The sequence below is a fragment of the Lissotriton vulgaris genome, chromosome 10 (genome assembly GCF_964263255.1).
Source record: "Lissotriton vulgaris chromosome 10, aLisVul1.2, whole genome shotgun sequence".
In the NCBI taxonomy this organism is placed as follows: domain Eukaryota; kingdom Metazoa; phylum Chordata; class Amphibia; order Caudata; family Salamandridae; genus Lissotriton; species Lissotriton vulgaris.
Genome location: NC_141698.1, coordinates 155,070,461 through 155,086,240, shown reverse-complemented (window position 1 = coordinate 155,086,240; position 15,780 = coordinate 155,070,461). Strand labels below are relative to the sequence as shown.

Genomic DNA, 15,780 nt, shown 5'->3' with positions numbered 1-15,780 from the left:
CTGAGATAACAGAACAATAAAATATCTATACAAATTATTAATAGGACACTTAAGTGAATGTAAAAACAAAAAACCCAAAAAAATCATCATCATGTTTTATGTAGCTTCTTCCTGCTTCCACTTGTGTGGGAACATAGATCTCATCTTTCCAAACACCACTATTGGTAATTCTTTGAATTCTTGATTTATTTGTTGAGTTACAGCTACATTTCACAGGACTAAGATAGAACCAGAACATAGTCATACAAAGAGGTTATGCTTTTAGAGTCCTATAAAGGTTTAAAGGGCTAATTAATGCTTCTTAGAGCACTTAAGCCTGTACACCGATCTTGTCTAAAAATAAAAAAAACTATAGACTGTCTTAGAATATTACACTATACAAACAAGCATCATGAGGTCTACCTATAATGTGCTAACACAAGCAACCCGAGGCATAAGCAAATAAGCACAGTCTACTTATGCATTAGCACGGTTACCTGCTGCGTGACACCACAAGTGTGTTCAAAAATTAAAGTAAGGTCTACTGGCTTAAACAATGTTGGTCTCTTTTTCTCAAGGCAACACAAAGTGCAAAGGGTGAGCTGCACAGGCTCAAGCTATGCCTAAATTATGAGGCTCAACTAGACTGTAACTGGTGTTGCGTGTGGTCCTTTCATAAGGTAACCAATGTAGCAGTTTGGGTTACACTGTTCCTAATGGGCCAAGGATGATTTGCACATGCATTGTCACTTTTATAATGGCACAGCGAGCAAAAAATGGACTAGAATGCAGCCCAGAGTAATCAACAGGGGCTGGGATAAATTCAATCATTCCTCTCATCATTTATTTAGTTTTTAGGTCTCGCACCTGGCGACGCAGCGCGATGGCTGTCACCAGCGAGACCTATAGTCGTCAACTCAGCTTTCAAGGGCTCTGAAGGGAGATAGGAGATGGGTACGCGCAGACTGGAAATGTGAACGCGTGCGTGAACACGCACATTCAGTCACGCACCGTGCACATCTCCTGTCTCCCTTCCGTCCTCAGGACTTTCACTTTCCATTCACCCGGCACGTTCTATAATTAAAATGAAACGTTGCCCCCCCCCCGATGGAGTGGCCCGCAACAGCGGGACCGCTCAGGATAGGCACTCGCTAGTGCCAGCATGCAGCCCAACTCATCGGGCTGCTGTGCAGAGACTCTTCCCGGCGTCCTGTGCGAGGTTCCTTTTTTTTTTTTTTTAATATTTTTATTAAGATACTTTGCAATTATATACAAGGCACGGCATCATTAATACAGAGAGAGCGAAGGAAAAAGTAAATGCAGGACATTTAAGAAAAAATAAAAACAATCAATAAACCATCAACAGGCGAGGTAGAGAAGGCAACATACAGTTTAGAACACAGAAGTAGGATAACTTGAATCATAGTATTCTTCCAGATTGTGTAACCTAAATAATATAGTTGCACCGAGTTATCATTTCCTAATCTTTAGACAGGCCTCAATTTTATTTTATTATTCATCATTCCATCGTATTATAGGATCCCATATTATCTTACCTAGCTTCCTTCCCCTTTTTCCCTTCCTTGCATATATCTCTTTCTCCACTTTGTATGTTATTAATAACTTAGCCAGCCATTTGTGAAAAGTAGGTGGTATGGGGTCTATCCATGCAGAGGCTATACATAATCTCATAACAGACATTGCAACAAACAAAAATTCCCTCCCACAAAAAGGCCGTACATCCTCGACATTGACTCCTAGTAGAATGGTTCCAGGGGTTAATACCATTTCAGTTCCTAGGATTTTGTTTATGAAACATTCGATTTCTTTTTTTAGTAAATCTAGATGAGGGCATAAAGCAAATACATGTTGTAAATCAGCATCCATACTTCCACACCTATAGCACGTAATGCCCGATGTACCTCCCCATTGTGCTATTTTAGCGGGTGTATAATACAAATGATAAAGTGTTTTGTAATGTTGCGCCTGTAATGGTGCTGAACATAACAATGAATTACCCTTTTCTAAAGAGATACCAAAACTTTCAAAGCTGATTTTAAGATTGTCCTTCCATTTTTCGCTCCATTTTTGGTGATCATCTTGTTTTGCTTTAATCAGTTCAGCATATTATCTTTTGATTGTGCAATCTTGCCCCCCTTGAATTATCTCCATAATTGCGTTACGCCTAAATCCCAGAACGCCTCCTTTTTTGTTTAGGAGAAAGCTCCTAATTTGGAGATATTTAAAGAATTGCCTAGTTTCTAGGTTAAATCTACCTTGTAAATCTTTAAATTGGAAAACCCCCTGGTCCCCCTTAATATCCCCTATAGTTCTAATTCCCCTGTTTTCCCACTCTGCAAATATAGGTCCCGAGAAGATATCTTGTGGGAGGGTTGGGTTATGTGAGAGTCTCGTATATGAATTATAATTTCCTAGGCCGATTTTTTTAGCGAAACTTTTCCAGATTTCATATGCTGCTATTATCGTCTTAAACTTTGTCCTCTTATAATAGCTAGCCTCTGTGAATTTCAGCAGAGCATCCTTCGCTTCCATTCCCAGAGTTAGTCCATAGATTGCCAATGATCCAAATTTGCTCCACTCCTCTGATCCTTCCCCTCCCAGCAAACCAGTCATGTTCTGTAGAGCCGCCGCCCAATAATAAGATTTTAAGTCTGGAACTCCCCAGCCACCCCTTTCTCTCGGCAATGTCATAAATCTGAGGGCTCTTCTCGTTTTCCCCTTTGCCCAAATGAATCTATTTAGTATACTCTCAAGTTTTTTAAATATTTTGCCATCAAAAAATAAAGGTATTGCTCTAAATAAATATAAAAATTTTGGAAGAATCATCATTTTTACTATATTAGACCTTCCCACTATTGACAGGTGCAACTTGTCCCATCTATCCAGGTCTTTCTCCACTTTCTTGATTAAAGGGTTAATATTCCTCTCTACTAAGATATCCAAATCTGACATTATGATAACCCCTAGATACGTGCCTTCTTGGACCACTCGATTGTCTATACATGGGGTATATGAATTTTTTATTATGTGTTTTTGATGTGTTTAGTTTATACCCCGATATCTTTCCAAATTTCAGCGCCTCAAGTTCAAGATGTTCTATGGTTTCAGATGGATTTGGAGAGATTACAGCAATGTCATCTGCGTAAGCTAAGATTTTACACTGCCCAATGACTGTTGTTACCGGACCTGTGCGAGGTTCCAATGCGACGCTCTGCAGGCTCCCTCAGCATACAGGAGCCCTGCAGAAACACACCCCGCAACTCCACTAAACTCAGGTCCCCTCTGGGACCCGGGACTTCTCAAAACTTTTCACCGCTACAGCAGGGCTCTCCCTTCCTCAAGGGAGCCCAGCTTGAACGAGCCACACCAGCCTCTTCCGGCTGCATCACAGGCCCCGCCCATGTCACGGCAAGGATGCCCGACTTCCTGCTTTTGCCCCCGGGCCGCAACGGTGATTTTGTGCTTAGTCATTGGTTACTCGAAAATCTGGTATGGATCTAGGTCTCCGGTGAAAAAGGAAATACTGGATATCATTGTGATCGCATGTGAACGCTTCACTTTTCCCAATGGCGAGTGGCATGGACTATTCCTAAAATTATTCCGTAAGGGAAACTACCAAAGTCTTCGCTGGTTGCAGTAACTGGTCACACACTGGATAAAGTTAAGCATCTGTTGCTGTTGCTATGCGTAGCACTTTCAGGCTGACCGCTGCCTGTGGCTTCCCCACTCAATTATTTTCTCCCCCCACCTGCTTCACCCTGCTCCTCTGGGTCCCCAAATTGTGGTCCTTTAAGAAAAATATTTTCAATTTTTTTGGGGTGATCCTGGCACTTGCCGTTTGCTGCCAGTATGTTGGTGCTCAGTTTTCACAAAGCTCTTTCTTACACTTTTAATTTCAGCTGCAATCTGGGAATGCCAAAAAAAAAGTATTATTTTTGGCCAATGCTGTATAACATCTAAAAAAAATCATTTTATTTTGCTAATGCTGAACCGCATCATTAGAAAGCATTGGTAAAGGCAAGAAGTTGAGAAGGCGCAACCTTTTTCAATGATTTTTTTGAAGTGGAACACCGGTGGGCATCCGGTGATGAATCCAACTTTTAAATGCGTGAAACTTTCCATTTTAGAGAGCATCGAAGGCTTTTCTCTCACCTTGCTCTTGTTTGATAAATATTAATCAACATTTTACGTTTTACCTGCCCTTCTCCACTTCTGTTCCATAATTGCATAGTCTGCTAATGAAGCAACTTCATGCGCAGCTCCGAAAAAGGTTTAAATGTTAGAAGTGATAATTTTAACCTGATGTCTCAGAAAGGCCCTACACAGGTCAGCATGTCGTTTTTATTGCGAAAGAAAAGATTGGCATTTACATTTATATGTATTGTATTCTTTAGAAACAATTTCAAGTTGATTATATTAAATCGTTGCTGTGGATGAATTTAGGTTTGGTTTTGCATTGTAATAAAAAAAGACAAACACTAGATTTGTTTTCCAATAAAGTGCTAAACTTGTAAAAACCACATGATCTCAAAGCAGAATTAGGAAACGTGGATGAATTTAGGTTTGGTTTTGCATTGTAATAAAAAAAGACAAACGCTAGATTTGTTTTCCAATAAAGTGCTAAACTTGTAAAAAACCACATGATCTCCAAAGCAGAATTAGGAAACGTGTCAGCGTTCTCTGTCAGTGAATTGCTTTCGAAGAACAATTGACGCATTTTGAGTAGGCATGTGTGTCGTAGATGTCTTTGTGTACCACACAAGGAAGCTTCTGTAGCGTGCCAGATTTTGTCATGGCTTACTATGAAAGCTCCACATAGTGTGTTTTTAAATGGAGAGCAACAAATTATGAATCCGTGAATTGGCTGTTAGTATGCAAAAAACTTATCTGAGCACACTGGTGCAAAAGCATTTTTAGCAAAGGATGAAATTAAGAAGAAAATGGGACGAAAACTGATAATTCATTATAAACGACTTGAATGAGAACTGCGTAACGGATAGATGTCTTTTAGCCTATTTGGCCAACCACTATGTTTACGAGCATCCTGGGAAGCAAATTTGTAAAATGCTCGTTTGCATTGACCCTCCCACGCCCAATACTTAAAAGCTCATGTGTCATGGAGGATGTCAATATATCGCGATGCATGTGCACTCATATGCGCCTATGGAAGGCATCTTGGAATGCTGAAGAAACTCATTTCAAGATGGCTGGCTTGACATGCAAGTACAGTGTGACCCATGCACATGTATATATCAATAATAAGGGCAGGCAAAGGATGAACAGTAGCAGGGATAGCCACAACTGTCAACAAGCATTTGCAACGCAACAGGTCTTGGAACTGCGAGTTTTGGTGCTATTGGTATGGTAAATGGTATTGTAAATGGCAATGCCTTTTATTTACGTGTTAGTTTTTAAAACCTAAATAAAAGGCATTGTCATTTACAATGCCAATAGGTTAAACTCTTGCAAATGCGAGGCCTATTGCATTGCAAATGCTTGTTTCAGTGGTTACAGCTGTGGTCACTGCTGTTGTCCTGTCTAGCTGGCAGCAGTTGTTGAGATTGTTGACCTTGTGGTGGCACTTGTTGCACTACTGTTGGCCTTAATGTTGTAGCAGCAGATGCGGGCTGTGCTGTGGCAACAATTGTCGTCAATGTGGTTGTGCCTGGATTAATAGCAGCTAGTATTGCGGTTACTATTGTCACTACGTGGTCCCAGCTGTTGGAGCAGCAATCACTGTTGCGGTGAAAGCTGCTGCTGCTGCTGTGGTCCCTGTTTGTGCAACAGATGTGATTGCTTCTGTGGTTCCTGCTGAGATTATAGCAGTGGTTGCTGCTGTGATCCATGTTTGGGGCAGCTGCTGTCTCTGCTTTGCCTACATCAGTGGCCACTGTCGGTTACAGTCATCATTGCTGCTGTTAACCCTCAAATGGCAGCAGCTTTAGTTTATACTATGGTCCCAACTGTGGTGCCGCTGTGGAGGAGACAGTGGTCACTGTTGGGGATCTTGCTATGCTTGCAACTGTTGCAGCAGTTGTTGAAAATATGGTGGAGGTCCCTACAGTGGTGGCTGCCATTGTTGCTACTGCAGTGACAACTCTGGTTTGTGAAGTGGTCCTTGCTGTTGTCCCTGTTCTGATCCCAGCAATGAAGGCAGCTATGGTCACTGCTGGGGTCGCTCCTGGGATTTGCTACTGTTACTGCTGCTGTGGTCAATGTCAGTGGTTCTTAACTTGAGGTGTGGGGACTCTTGCCAGTCTGCGACGCCCACTCAGGGTGTCCGCAACTGTTCTACTAAATGTAATATCATTACAATACATTAAAACTAATAAAGTAAACACAAATATACTGACAAAATAGTTTTTCTTTATATTTGATTGTGAATTAAACAAAACATTTTAATATTTGAGAATTTGTTTGGCGTATACTTTTTGTATTTTTGTGTATTGTTTTGAGGTTCAAATCATAGACGTTGTTTAGGCAGGGTGGCCCTGGCTTTCAATGAAAACTCTGTAGGGAGTCCCTGGATTCCAGTAATGATTCAGTGGGGACCCACAGTCGAAAGATTAAGAAACGCTGGTCTAGGTTTTGTTAAAACACTATAGATGTAATTTATTTCTAGACTTTTGAGTTACACTGTGTCATGCTGATGTTTCATGTCGTGTTTATGATCAAATCAGCTTCACTCACCCTTTCATCAAGTAAATGTAGATAACAGTTTGTTATTTTAATGGTGAAGTAATCTGATTGCCACTTCACTATACAGAAAGAGAGAACATGCCGCATATGTAATAACTGGAATGTTTTCTTCAGTGAAAGAATTACACAGATCAGTCATTTCCAAACAGGGATATGACACCTTGGATACCATACATGGCAACTGATGTTTGGTGCACCTTATACTTTGCAAAGATTGCACAAAATGTGGGGTGAACCAATTTTGTAAGACCAATTCTTCTACTGAAAAGCTTTTTATAGTTTCTTTACGTAAGTGTGACCAGAACTGGTGCTAGGCATTGTGTCCTCCACAGCAGCAGTGGAGGTATTATGCCCTAGCCTCATTCCTCTTGAAGCTTGTGTGATCATGCATCTACTAAAAATATGTCCCTGTCATCCATTGGCACCCTATGAGGAGCCGAGAAAAGTCTTGCTACAGGGCTGACCGAAGGGTTATTTTCCCTCATCAGCAGATTATAGAAATCGCACAAAAAGTCAATTAGTTAAAGCCACAGGCTCTCCTTTAATTAGAATGACTGCAAGGAGCAGAAGCTGTTTACCTTTACTCCTTGAAAGAAGAGGTATATCAACTGACCATCTCCGAAGCAGGCACGATTTATTTCAATTTGGAACATAAGGCAATAGGACACTGGTGAGAAGTCTATCAGTATCCAGGACTTGTAATCCAAGCTCACATCTTATCAGATGAGCTGGTGTTGAAGAGCTGACTGACTGCTAGAACATTTCATACCAACACGTTCTTTGTATCAGGAGATGAACTCTGAAGAAACATCATCAAAAAACAGTATCTTCACGGAGACTGCCAGTGACTAAAAAAGAGCCACAGGCATTTGTTTTGGAACACGGTGGAACATAGCCAGACCAGAAAGCCAAAGGCTGGGTTGAGGAGATCTTAAAAATGCAGGGAAAAAAAATGGCAAGTTATAAAGCAACAGGAAAATAAATCGATAAATAGGGCGCAGAAGAACCCTCAGAGCCTGGGCCCCGGTGCTCCTGCTGCATCATTAGCACCTATGACTCAGAGAGTAACCACAATTAGCGCCAGATGAACTTCAGAAATGAAAGTCTGCGTTTCGTTAAAAAAAATCACCTTTGCCTTAATACAGTCCCAGTTTTTGTTACATTGCCAATTAAAGGTAGGATGGGAAAAAGAGCCTCCATTATTTTCCTTCTTTAATTATTACAGCACAAGAAAGTACTACTATGAAGGCTTACTTGCCCTTGACCTTCATGCAACATAGAAACAAAAAGAGGACTGTTGAAGGCAAGACAGTCTTCATTATAGACAGTCTTTCATTTAATTTAATTTTTAAACCAAATCTCAGACACGGATAGCTGTAAAACATATTGACAGTATTCTGCAGACAGCACTTAAAAAAACAATCTGAAGAGGTCTCCTCCCAACCATCAACCACAAAGCTAGACTTGCATATGTGGTGGAAGTGCACAAGATATTACTAATGTATCCCTTCCCATGCGACCAGTGCTGGCTGTGTTGGGCATGAAGGTTGATGAGGGACTATCACCACTCTTCCCCATGTGGCCAAACTCCTCACTCTGCTAGTGCTGGTGGCATGTTTGATAATAGCACAGCATTGGCGAGCGTCAACTCCACTCACCATGGGCATGTGGTGGGCTAAAGTCTGGAACATCCATGCAATGGAACGACTAACTGCATTAGTACGGGCCACCATGCTGAAATACAAAAAGATTTGAACCTCCGTCTATACGTTTATCAAACACTGCTGAGAAATCCCTTGCCCCCAGATCTTATGCATTTGGGGGAGCGCAGGTCACGGGAGCGATGACCTGAGTGGCAATTGAAGGGAAGGCAGAATCAAAGAATCAAGCTCGGTCTCCTTCCCACACAAAGATTCCTTTCAATTGCCACTCAAGTCATCGCCCCCGTGACCTGCGCTCCCCCCAAATGCATAAGATCTGGGGGCAAGGGATTTCTCAGCAGTGTTTGATATACATATAGACGGAGGTTCAAACCTTTTGGTATTTCAGCATGGAGGCCCGTACTAATGCAGTTAGTCGTTCCATTGCATGGATGTTCCAGACTTTAGCCCACCACATGCCCATGGTGAGTGGAGTTGACGCTCGCCAATGCTGTGCTATTATTAAACATGCCACCAGCACTAGCAGAGTGAGGAGTTTGGCCACATGGGGAAGAGTGGTGATAGTCCCTCATCAACCTTCATGCCCAACACAGCCAGTAATGATCGCATGGGAAGGGATACATTAGTAATATCTCGTACAACCTCCATCAACGACTCCAAAACTGCTGTGTATACATGCACTTCCACCACATATGCAAGTACGTCCCCTTCGCTCTACATCCCCTCCAACATGTATCAGTGGCAATCACCATGGCTTTTAACTGAACTGGCATCAAGTACCAATGGAGCATTATTTTTACAGGCATGTATTCTATGTTGCAGGAAGAGAGAGAAGTCTGTGTCTCCATGTGAGAATCCAATATTCTCCTGTCAGTTATAGGCCAAGGTCGACAGCCAATTTTTGAATGTACGAAAACTGTAGCGTAGGGGTGGGATTGTGTAGCGCTCTGTACAAACAGGATAACACTTTTGTGATGTCCCCTTCTATGAACATATCTAGAATTTGGTGGTGTCACCTGCCCAGAATAAGGGGCCATGTGGCTGTCACACCCAGTGTAGTAGCCGAGTAATCTGATAAACGTCTTTAGAACTTAACAAAAATTCACTGACGCACTGGTCACGGGTCTTAATGGTCCCTTTTGTGTAGAACTGCCCTAGGCATAATGGTTCCCCTCTCCCCCATGTCTGATAGTGTTGGTCTGTAATTCCAGGCTGGAAGTCCAGGTTACCGGCAATCAGGGTCAATGGGGAGGCATAGCCGGTTACCCTTTGACCTTTCCATCAGTGGTGTAGGGTTGTCTTCGTGGTCCACCTCGAAAGTCAAGCCCCGCGACTCGCAGAGGCAGCCAAAGCAAGTCGTGCAAGGGTACTGAACTGCACTCCTGCTCCTTCCTGCATCAGGGCTTACCCGCATCTGATGAGCCCCAAACCATTGCTGGGCTAATGTGGGCTGCAAAGAAGTAATGTTCAATAGCAGGTACTCGCAATCCCTCCTCCTCTGGATCCCTCAACAAGGACCTGGCCACCTGGGGCTGCTTCCCTCCCCATATGAAGGCCCACATCTTCTAGGTTAACTATTTTAGGGTTTCCAGGGAACCAGCAGCAGAAGAGAATGGAAGAGATACAGCAACCTAGGGAGCAAGTTCATCTTCACACAGTTAATCCTACTTGCGTAAGAAATCTCAAGTTTGTACAATCAATAGAAGTCCATAAACAAAATGCCCAAGAATGATGGGACATTGCTGAAGAATACTTCATGTATGGTGGGGGGGATCACAAGAAAGTACTAATCCCTCTTGGAGACTACTGCAGTCCCTATTTCAGCACAATTTCCCGAAGTATATGGCACCCCCCTCCTCCCCGGGTGGGCTATGGTCCTGTGGTACAAAGGTTCCACTGTGAGGGAAAAGATCAGCGGTGAAAGGGGGCAGTCTTGTCGGGTGCCCCTTGTCAGAAGGATCGAGTTGGGTAGGTGAGAATGTATTTAAATCTTTTTCAAGGGGCGGGCATAATTAACCAGTATAAGCTATTTCATTTGAGGTCCCATTATTATCTTTTCATGAGTCTTCGCAAGGAATGACCAGTCAAACAGTTGAAGGCCTTCTCCACATCAAGGGAGAGCAGGAGTTCCTACATTCCAGTAGCCTGTGCTTCATCTACCACGTTGAGGGCCAATCTAATGTTATCACCTGTTTGTCTGCTCGTAACAAAGCACGCCTGGCATGGAGATACCAGCCGCAGCCATACCTCGCCCAGTTGATGGGCCAGGATGTTTGGCTTTACATCACTACTCAACAATGCAATAGGGTGGTAGGACCCACACAACCAGGGATCTTTTTACGGCTTCGGAATAAGTATGAGAAGGGATTCCATCATCGAGGTTGACACCTCTAGGGTATCCAAACTGAGTTAAAACCTTTTGTGAGGTGTGGGCCAATAGACCAGCAAAGGCCTTATAAAAGAGATTGGAAACCCGTCCGGGCCAAGGGCCCTGTTATTTGGCAGGGATTTTATAGCTAGCAGTACTTCCTCCTTCGATATCTCCTTCTTCAAATCTTTACTGGCCACCTCATCCAAGTCAGCCGGTTAATCACTGCTAGGTATTTGGCCTGGGCCTCCAGGGAATGAAACTCACAATTGTATAATTCAGCATAATACTATGTGAATGTGTCCTGGATCCCTTGCCACTTATTATAGGGAAACCTTCATGATCTAGCACAGTCTGGATGCGAATCCGCAACCTGTGGGTGCCTTTCATTTCTAAACAAGTAAAAGAAAGAAAAATATCCATCCCTGGCAGCACTAGCGAGAAGGCCAGGTGATAGAATAGAAGGCAAGGGTAACAAGCATTGGAAATTAAATACGTCTCGCATTTTTTTGACCTAGAGCTATTGGCATAGCTCAACAGCTACAGGACTGAAATTGCCACTTTGCAGGTGCCGAACACAGCATTGCTCCGTGAAACGTCCTAAAAGCCTAAAACGATGTCAATAGCTTACAAAATAAAAAGGCAGATCAGGATGACCAGGAGGAACTGCAGAGGTATTGAGATGGCCAACGCAAGCAAACAATGAGTGAAATCACCTGGGTGTAACCCAAGCAGCAAAGGCGGGAGAATCAGACCCAATGCACCAATAAAAAAACCTGTATTTCTAAATGGCACAACAACGAACAAATGGCAATTCATGGGCAATAGCCGATAGAGGAGATAACCGGTCTTGTAGACAGCGCATGCACACTGCCTAGGCTCGACCTAAAAAAGGGAAGAGAATTGGGCAGGAAAGAGGAATGAGAGGAGCTGGCAGGCTGGAGAAAGAAAGATAGAGGAAGGGGCGGGAGGGAAGCCAGCAGGAGCAGACACAAGCAAACAAAATTGTTGCTGCAAAGCAATCTCTCATACAATTCAATGCCAGCACTCCTTTGAAGGTAGAAACATACCCCCTAACAGCTAATAGCATCAGGTGAGAATAAAATACTTTTAGGCGCTGAGGCAAGATATGATTGACAAAGTGTTAAGCCAATGGTTAAAAGAGGTGGTTATAAAAATGGAAAAAGGGAATAGATGAAATGGGTGGAACCAATGCAAAGATAATACATCTGTTTCACAGGTATGCAGTCAAAAGCCAGACTTCAAAACAGATTGAGTCTCTTACAATCCTTGGAATACAATGTAGAATATTCTTGCTTATCAGATTAGACTAACTCCCTTTCCTACCCCTACAGCACAATAAAATGCATGCCTCAATGTTGCAGGAGTATGCTGCAAACAAAAGCTACACTTCTTACATCTTTGGAGAGCAACAACTGGTAGATAAAACTCAAACATTAAACTGATGCTTCAGACTGCGTCCAAATAAACTGTGTTTGCGTGCCAGGCTTGCTTGGTTCTCAGTGGAGTTACAGCAAGTCTTTACAGTGAGCAATACATTCCAAAGTATCCAAGCCAATAGCCTGAACTGCTACTACCTAACAACATATCTTTCGCTGGACAGTCAAATTTCTGTGGATGGCAGCAACTATATTCACAGAATCAAGTGACAAATAGTGCTGTTGGTTAAAAACAATAGACCAAGATTTCCAAAGCAATCCTTATTCATTGTGACAGACAAATTGATGTGGCAGACAGCTAAATTAGCAAGTTGGTGTAAGAATTCTTTGGGTACATCAGCAAAGAGGTTTGACCCATGAACGCCACGGTCTAAGATAAGTTAGATTAGTGAATGAGCCTACCTAAACTGCAACTGGACACAGACAAGGGTGGTCAGGGTGCCCCAGACTTCCGTGCCTACTGCTATGCGAGCCAATTACAATGGCTGTCGTATTGGCTGGCAGGGCGTAACCTGCATGAAATTGATTACACACCCTCTGACATCGACCAATGGGAGTTACCTACACTACTGCTACCGTGGGCTACTATACCCACAGGTGCCCGTCACTTCTTCGTACTGCGCTCATGTACTGGAATAAAACCCTCCACTACACAAGTTGCCCTCCATACTCCGATAACACGCCGCTCTTGGGCATCCCAACTCCTACTGGCTGACTCACCAAACAGCGAATCCTTGCTTGGTCTGAGGGTGGAGTCTCTACAGTAGATGCATTATTCGACGACGGCACCCTCATGGACCAAGGGAACTTCACAAGGCACAACGGGGTCAAGAGCACACTGTACCTCACGCACGCCGCAGTCCTCCAATATGTGAGAAAACACTGGGCCCCGCACAGGATGGCACCCGCGCAACACGAGTTGGTCCATATGACCTACCTAATGGGGGAAGGCCACCACCTCACTAAATGGCTGTATAGAGGCATAAAAACACACACTGGAATCCCCCTGAGGGACTTACGCAATAGATGGTCCGCAGATCATGATACAGAGCTGACAGACAAGAAATGGAGCATGATTCTAGAGTACCCCAAAAAATCCCACAAAATGCCACATTTAAGTTTATCCAGTACATGGTACTACAAAGGGCATATCTCACCAGCACCGTTTGCAGCACATGTTTCCAGCCACGCAACACCACTGCCCCAGATGTCGGCTAGAGGAAGCCAACCTGCTCCACATGTTATGGCTGTGCCCAGTGATTGTTAATTACTGGTCAGAAGTGATCACAACTGTTACTTCGGCGACTGGGATTCCTGTGCTGAGTACGGTGGTAACTTTCTGTTACGACTGACCTGGGGCCCCCTAGGCGCAGAAAGTACAGCTTCAGTTTGTAGACCAAGCCCTGCTCATGGCCAAACGCTCCATCACGATGCGGAGGAAGTCAGTTAAACCCCCAACACTCCATGGGTGGCACAGGGAGGTGATGAGATGGGATAGTGCGGACAGCCCGGCAATCCGGCGAGAGGAAGCCCGCGGACTACGCAAAAAGGTAATTTCTATGGATTGGGATATCATACTGGAAGCTTTCAAGACCCTAGCACCAGCACCAGGCCCTGTAGTGCAGGACCAGTAGGAGTTCCTGCTAACCCAGGCCCTTCCAAGTATGCAATGTAATCCTACGCAGGGTCTACTGACCTCGCAATGTAGATATGCTTGTTCAAATGTGTAAAGAGAGGATGGGAGCAACCATTGGAGCGCTCCGTCAATATGTTGAGATGGGGGTAGGGCCAGATGCAGTTGGGGAAGGGTGGGAGGGACGGGTTAGTTTACTTACTCCATTTCAGTTACCCTCTCCCCAAATCCTCAATTCTTCCCGCAATACAGTAGAACTCGGACCACTTAGTATTACATATGAACAACACCGATTATCAAGAGATGACCAATAGGACTATGTAATGCTGTAAAATACGTATGATGACACAACCTGTAACCCACAGTGGCGTTCCTAAATCAGAATGTATTGTGAAAACTGATGTACCTATTCTAAAGGTCTGTTTTCTAATGGATGTGAATTGTTAAAAAAAAAAACTAATATAATAGGTTTAAAAAAAAATAAGATTAGTGATGTCCCTTGGTCTGTCAAGTGCACACCTGACCATGTAACTTTATTAAGTAATCTACAATATCCAAACTGATTTTTTTTGTTTTTCCTACTACCAAGCCAACAGTAGCTCGGGAACCACCTCAGTTCGTTACCCTATGAATTGCTAGTTGAGCTTGTTTCTCTTTCGCCCGATAATCATAGCAGGATATTTTATTGCCAATCATACTTGAATTACCTAGCTCAAAGTCTGCGGCTGCCCGAGGCCACCGCAGGGGGCCACTCAGGAGGGCGGCCCTGTAGTGTAATCGGGCTTCTCCCCCCTCCCTTACCCCCCCTCCCCTTGAAGGGGGCAGGATCTGGGGAGGAGTCCCCTCCGAGGTCGCGGGTGTCCGCGTCATGTCCGGTGCACCAGGCAGGGTGAGGGGTACATATGTGCCCCTCGCCATGTTTTCAGCCTCTTTGCTGCGCCTGACACGTCGCGGACGCCTCAGGAGCTGAACACGCTGTCTCCCACCCTACCACTTACCCGGCATGTTGGCATAGGGAGGATTGGCAAGAACTTTGTAATTTTCTAATTTTCGTTGCAGGCGGGGTTACAGGGCGATCTGGAAGCAAATGGGTACAGAAGGGTACCTCTGCGCGGCATATAGGGGTGCCAGAGCCTAACCTCTGGAGCCTCATGGGAGGTTCCGGGAATCTGTGTCGGCGCCCCGTTAGTCCTTCGGGCGGTTGTGGGCCTGAGCAACCGGGGGCTTGCCTAGGTATGCACCGCCCTGAAAGGGGTGTGAGTATAGAACGTGCAGTACAAAGGTGGTTCGCCACGGTGCTGCTTGGCTCGTCAGGCGGGCAGATGGCGAGAAGGCTGCCTGCCCTTGGATCCTCCGTAAGCTAACCCACCAGATTACATAATGTTGTATGTAATAAACCTGCAGCAGTTTTTCCCAAGTCTAAAACTTGTGTGGTGTGTAATTATTTGCGGGATGCATGATAAGGGGAGGGGAGGAAAAGTTGCCATGATGGTACTATGCCAAGCGCACACTTGGACATAGATTTCATGAACAAATAAACGGACTCCTTCCTTTTAACAATTATCATGATAACAGAAGCACAGCAACTACCCACTGTGCTACTTTACCCCCCAAAATCACTAAGTGATATTAGTCACATTGTGCCCAATAATTTTCAAAGAAAGCAACTTTATTACAAAATAAACACGATTCACTGAGCACCAAGGGAAAGCTAGATTAGCAATCCCGATCGTAGCATGGTCTAGAGAATCGGCACTCCTGATTGCACACACGGTCTGACTATCCGACGTGACCGGCTGCCTAATCCATGCCGCACGCTGCAATTGGGTCAGTATCCTGACGGAGCCAGACGAAAGTGGTCCTCCTCGCAGCTACACATTTATTTGGTAACTGACCAGTTGACATTTACTGTCCTTACTTCCTTGATGATCTCAACCTAAAAGTAACAACAATCTTCAC

At 44.1% G+C, this 15,780-nt stretch overlaps 1 protein-coding gene across 4 annotated transcripts in view; it reads right to left on the bottom strand.

Moving 5' to 3' along the window:
- Positions 1-15,780, bottom strand: part of CCZ1 (CCZ1 vacuolar protein trafficking and biogenesis associated) — a 302,840-nt gene that overhangs the window by 162,623 nt on the left and 124,437 nt on the right. The gene's annotated exons all lie outside the window — the stretch shown is intronic.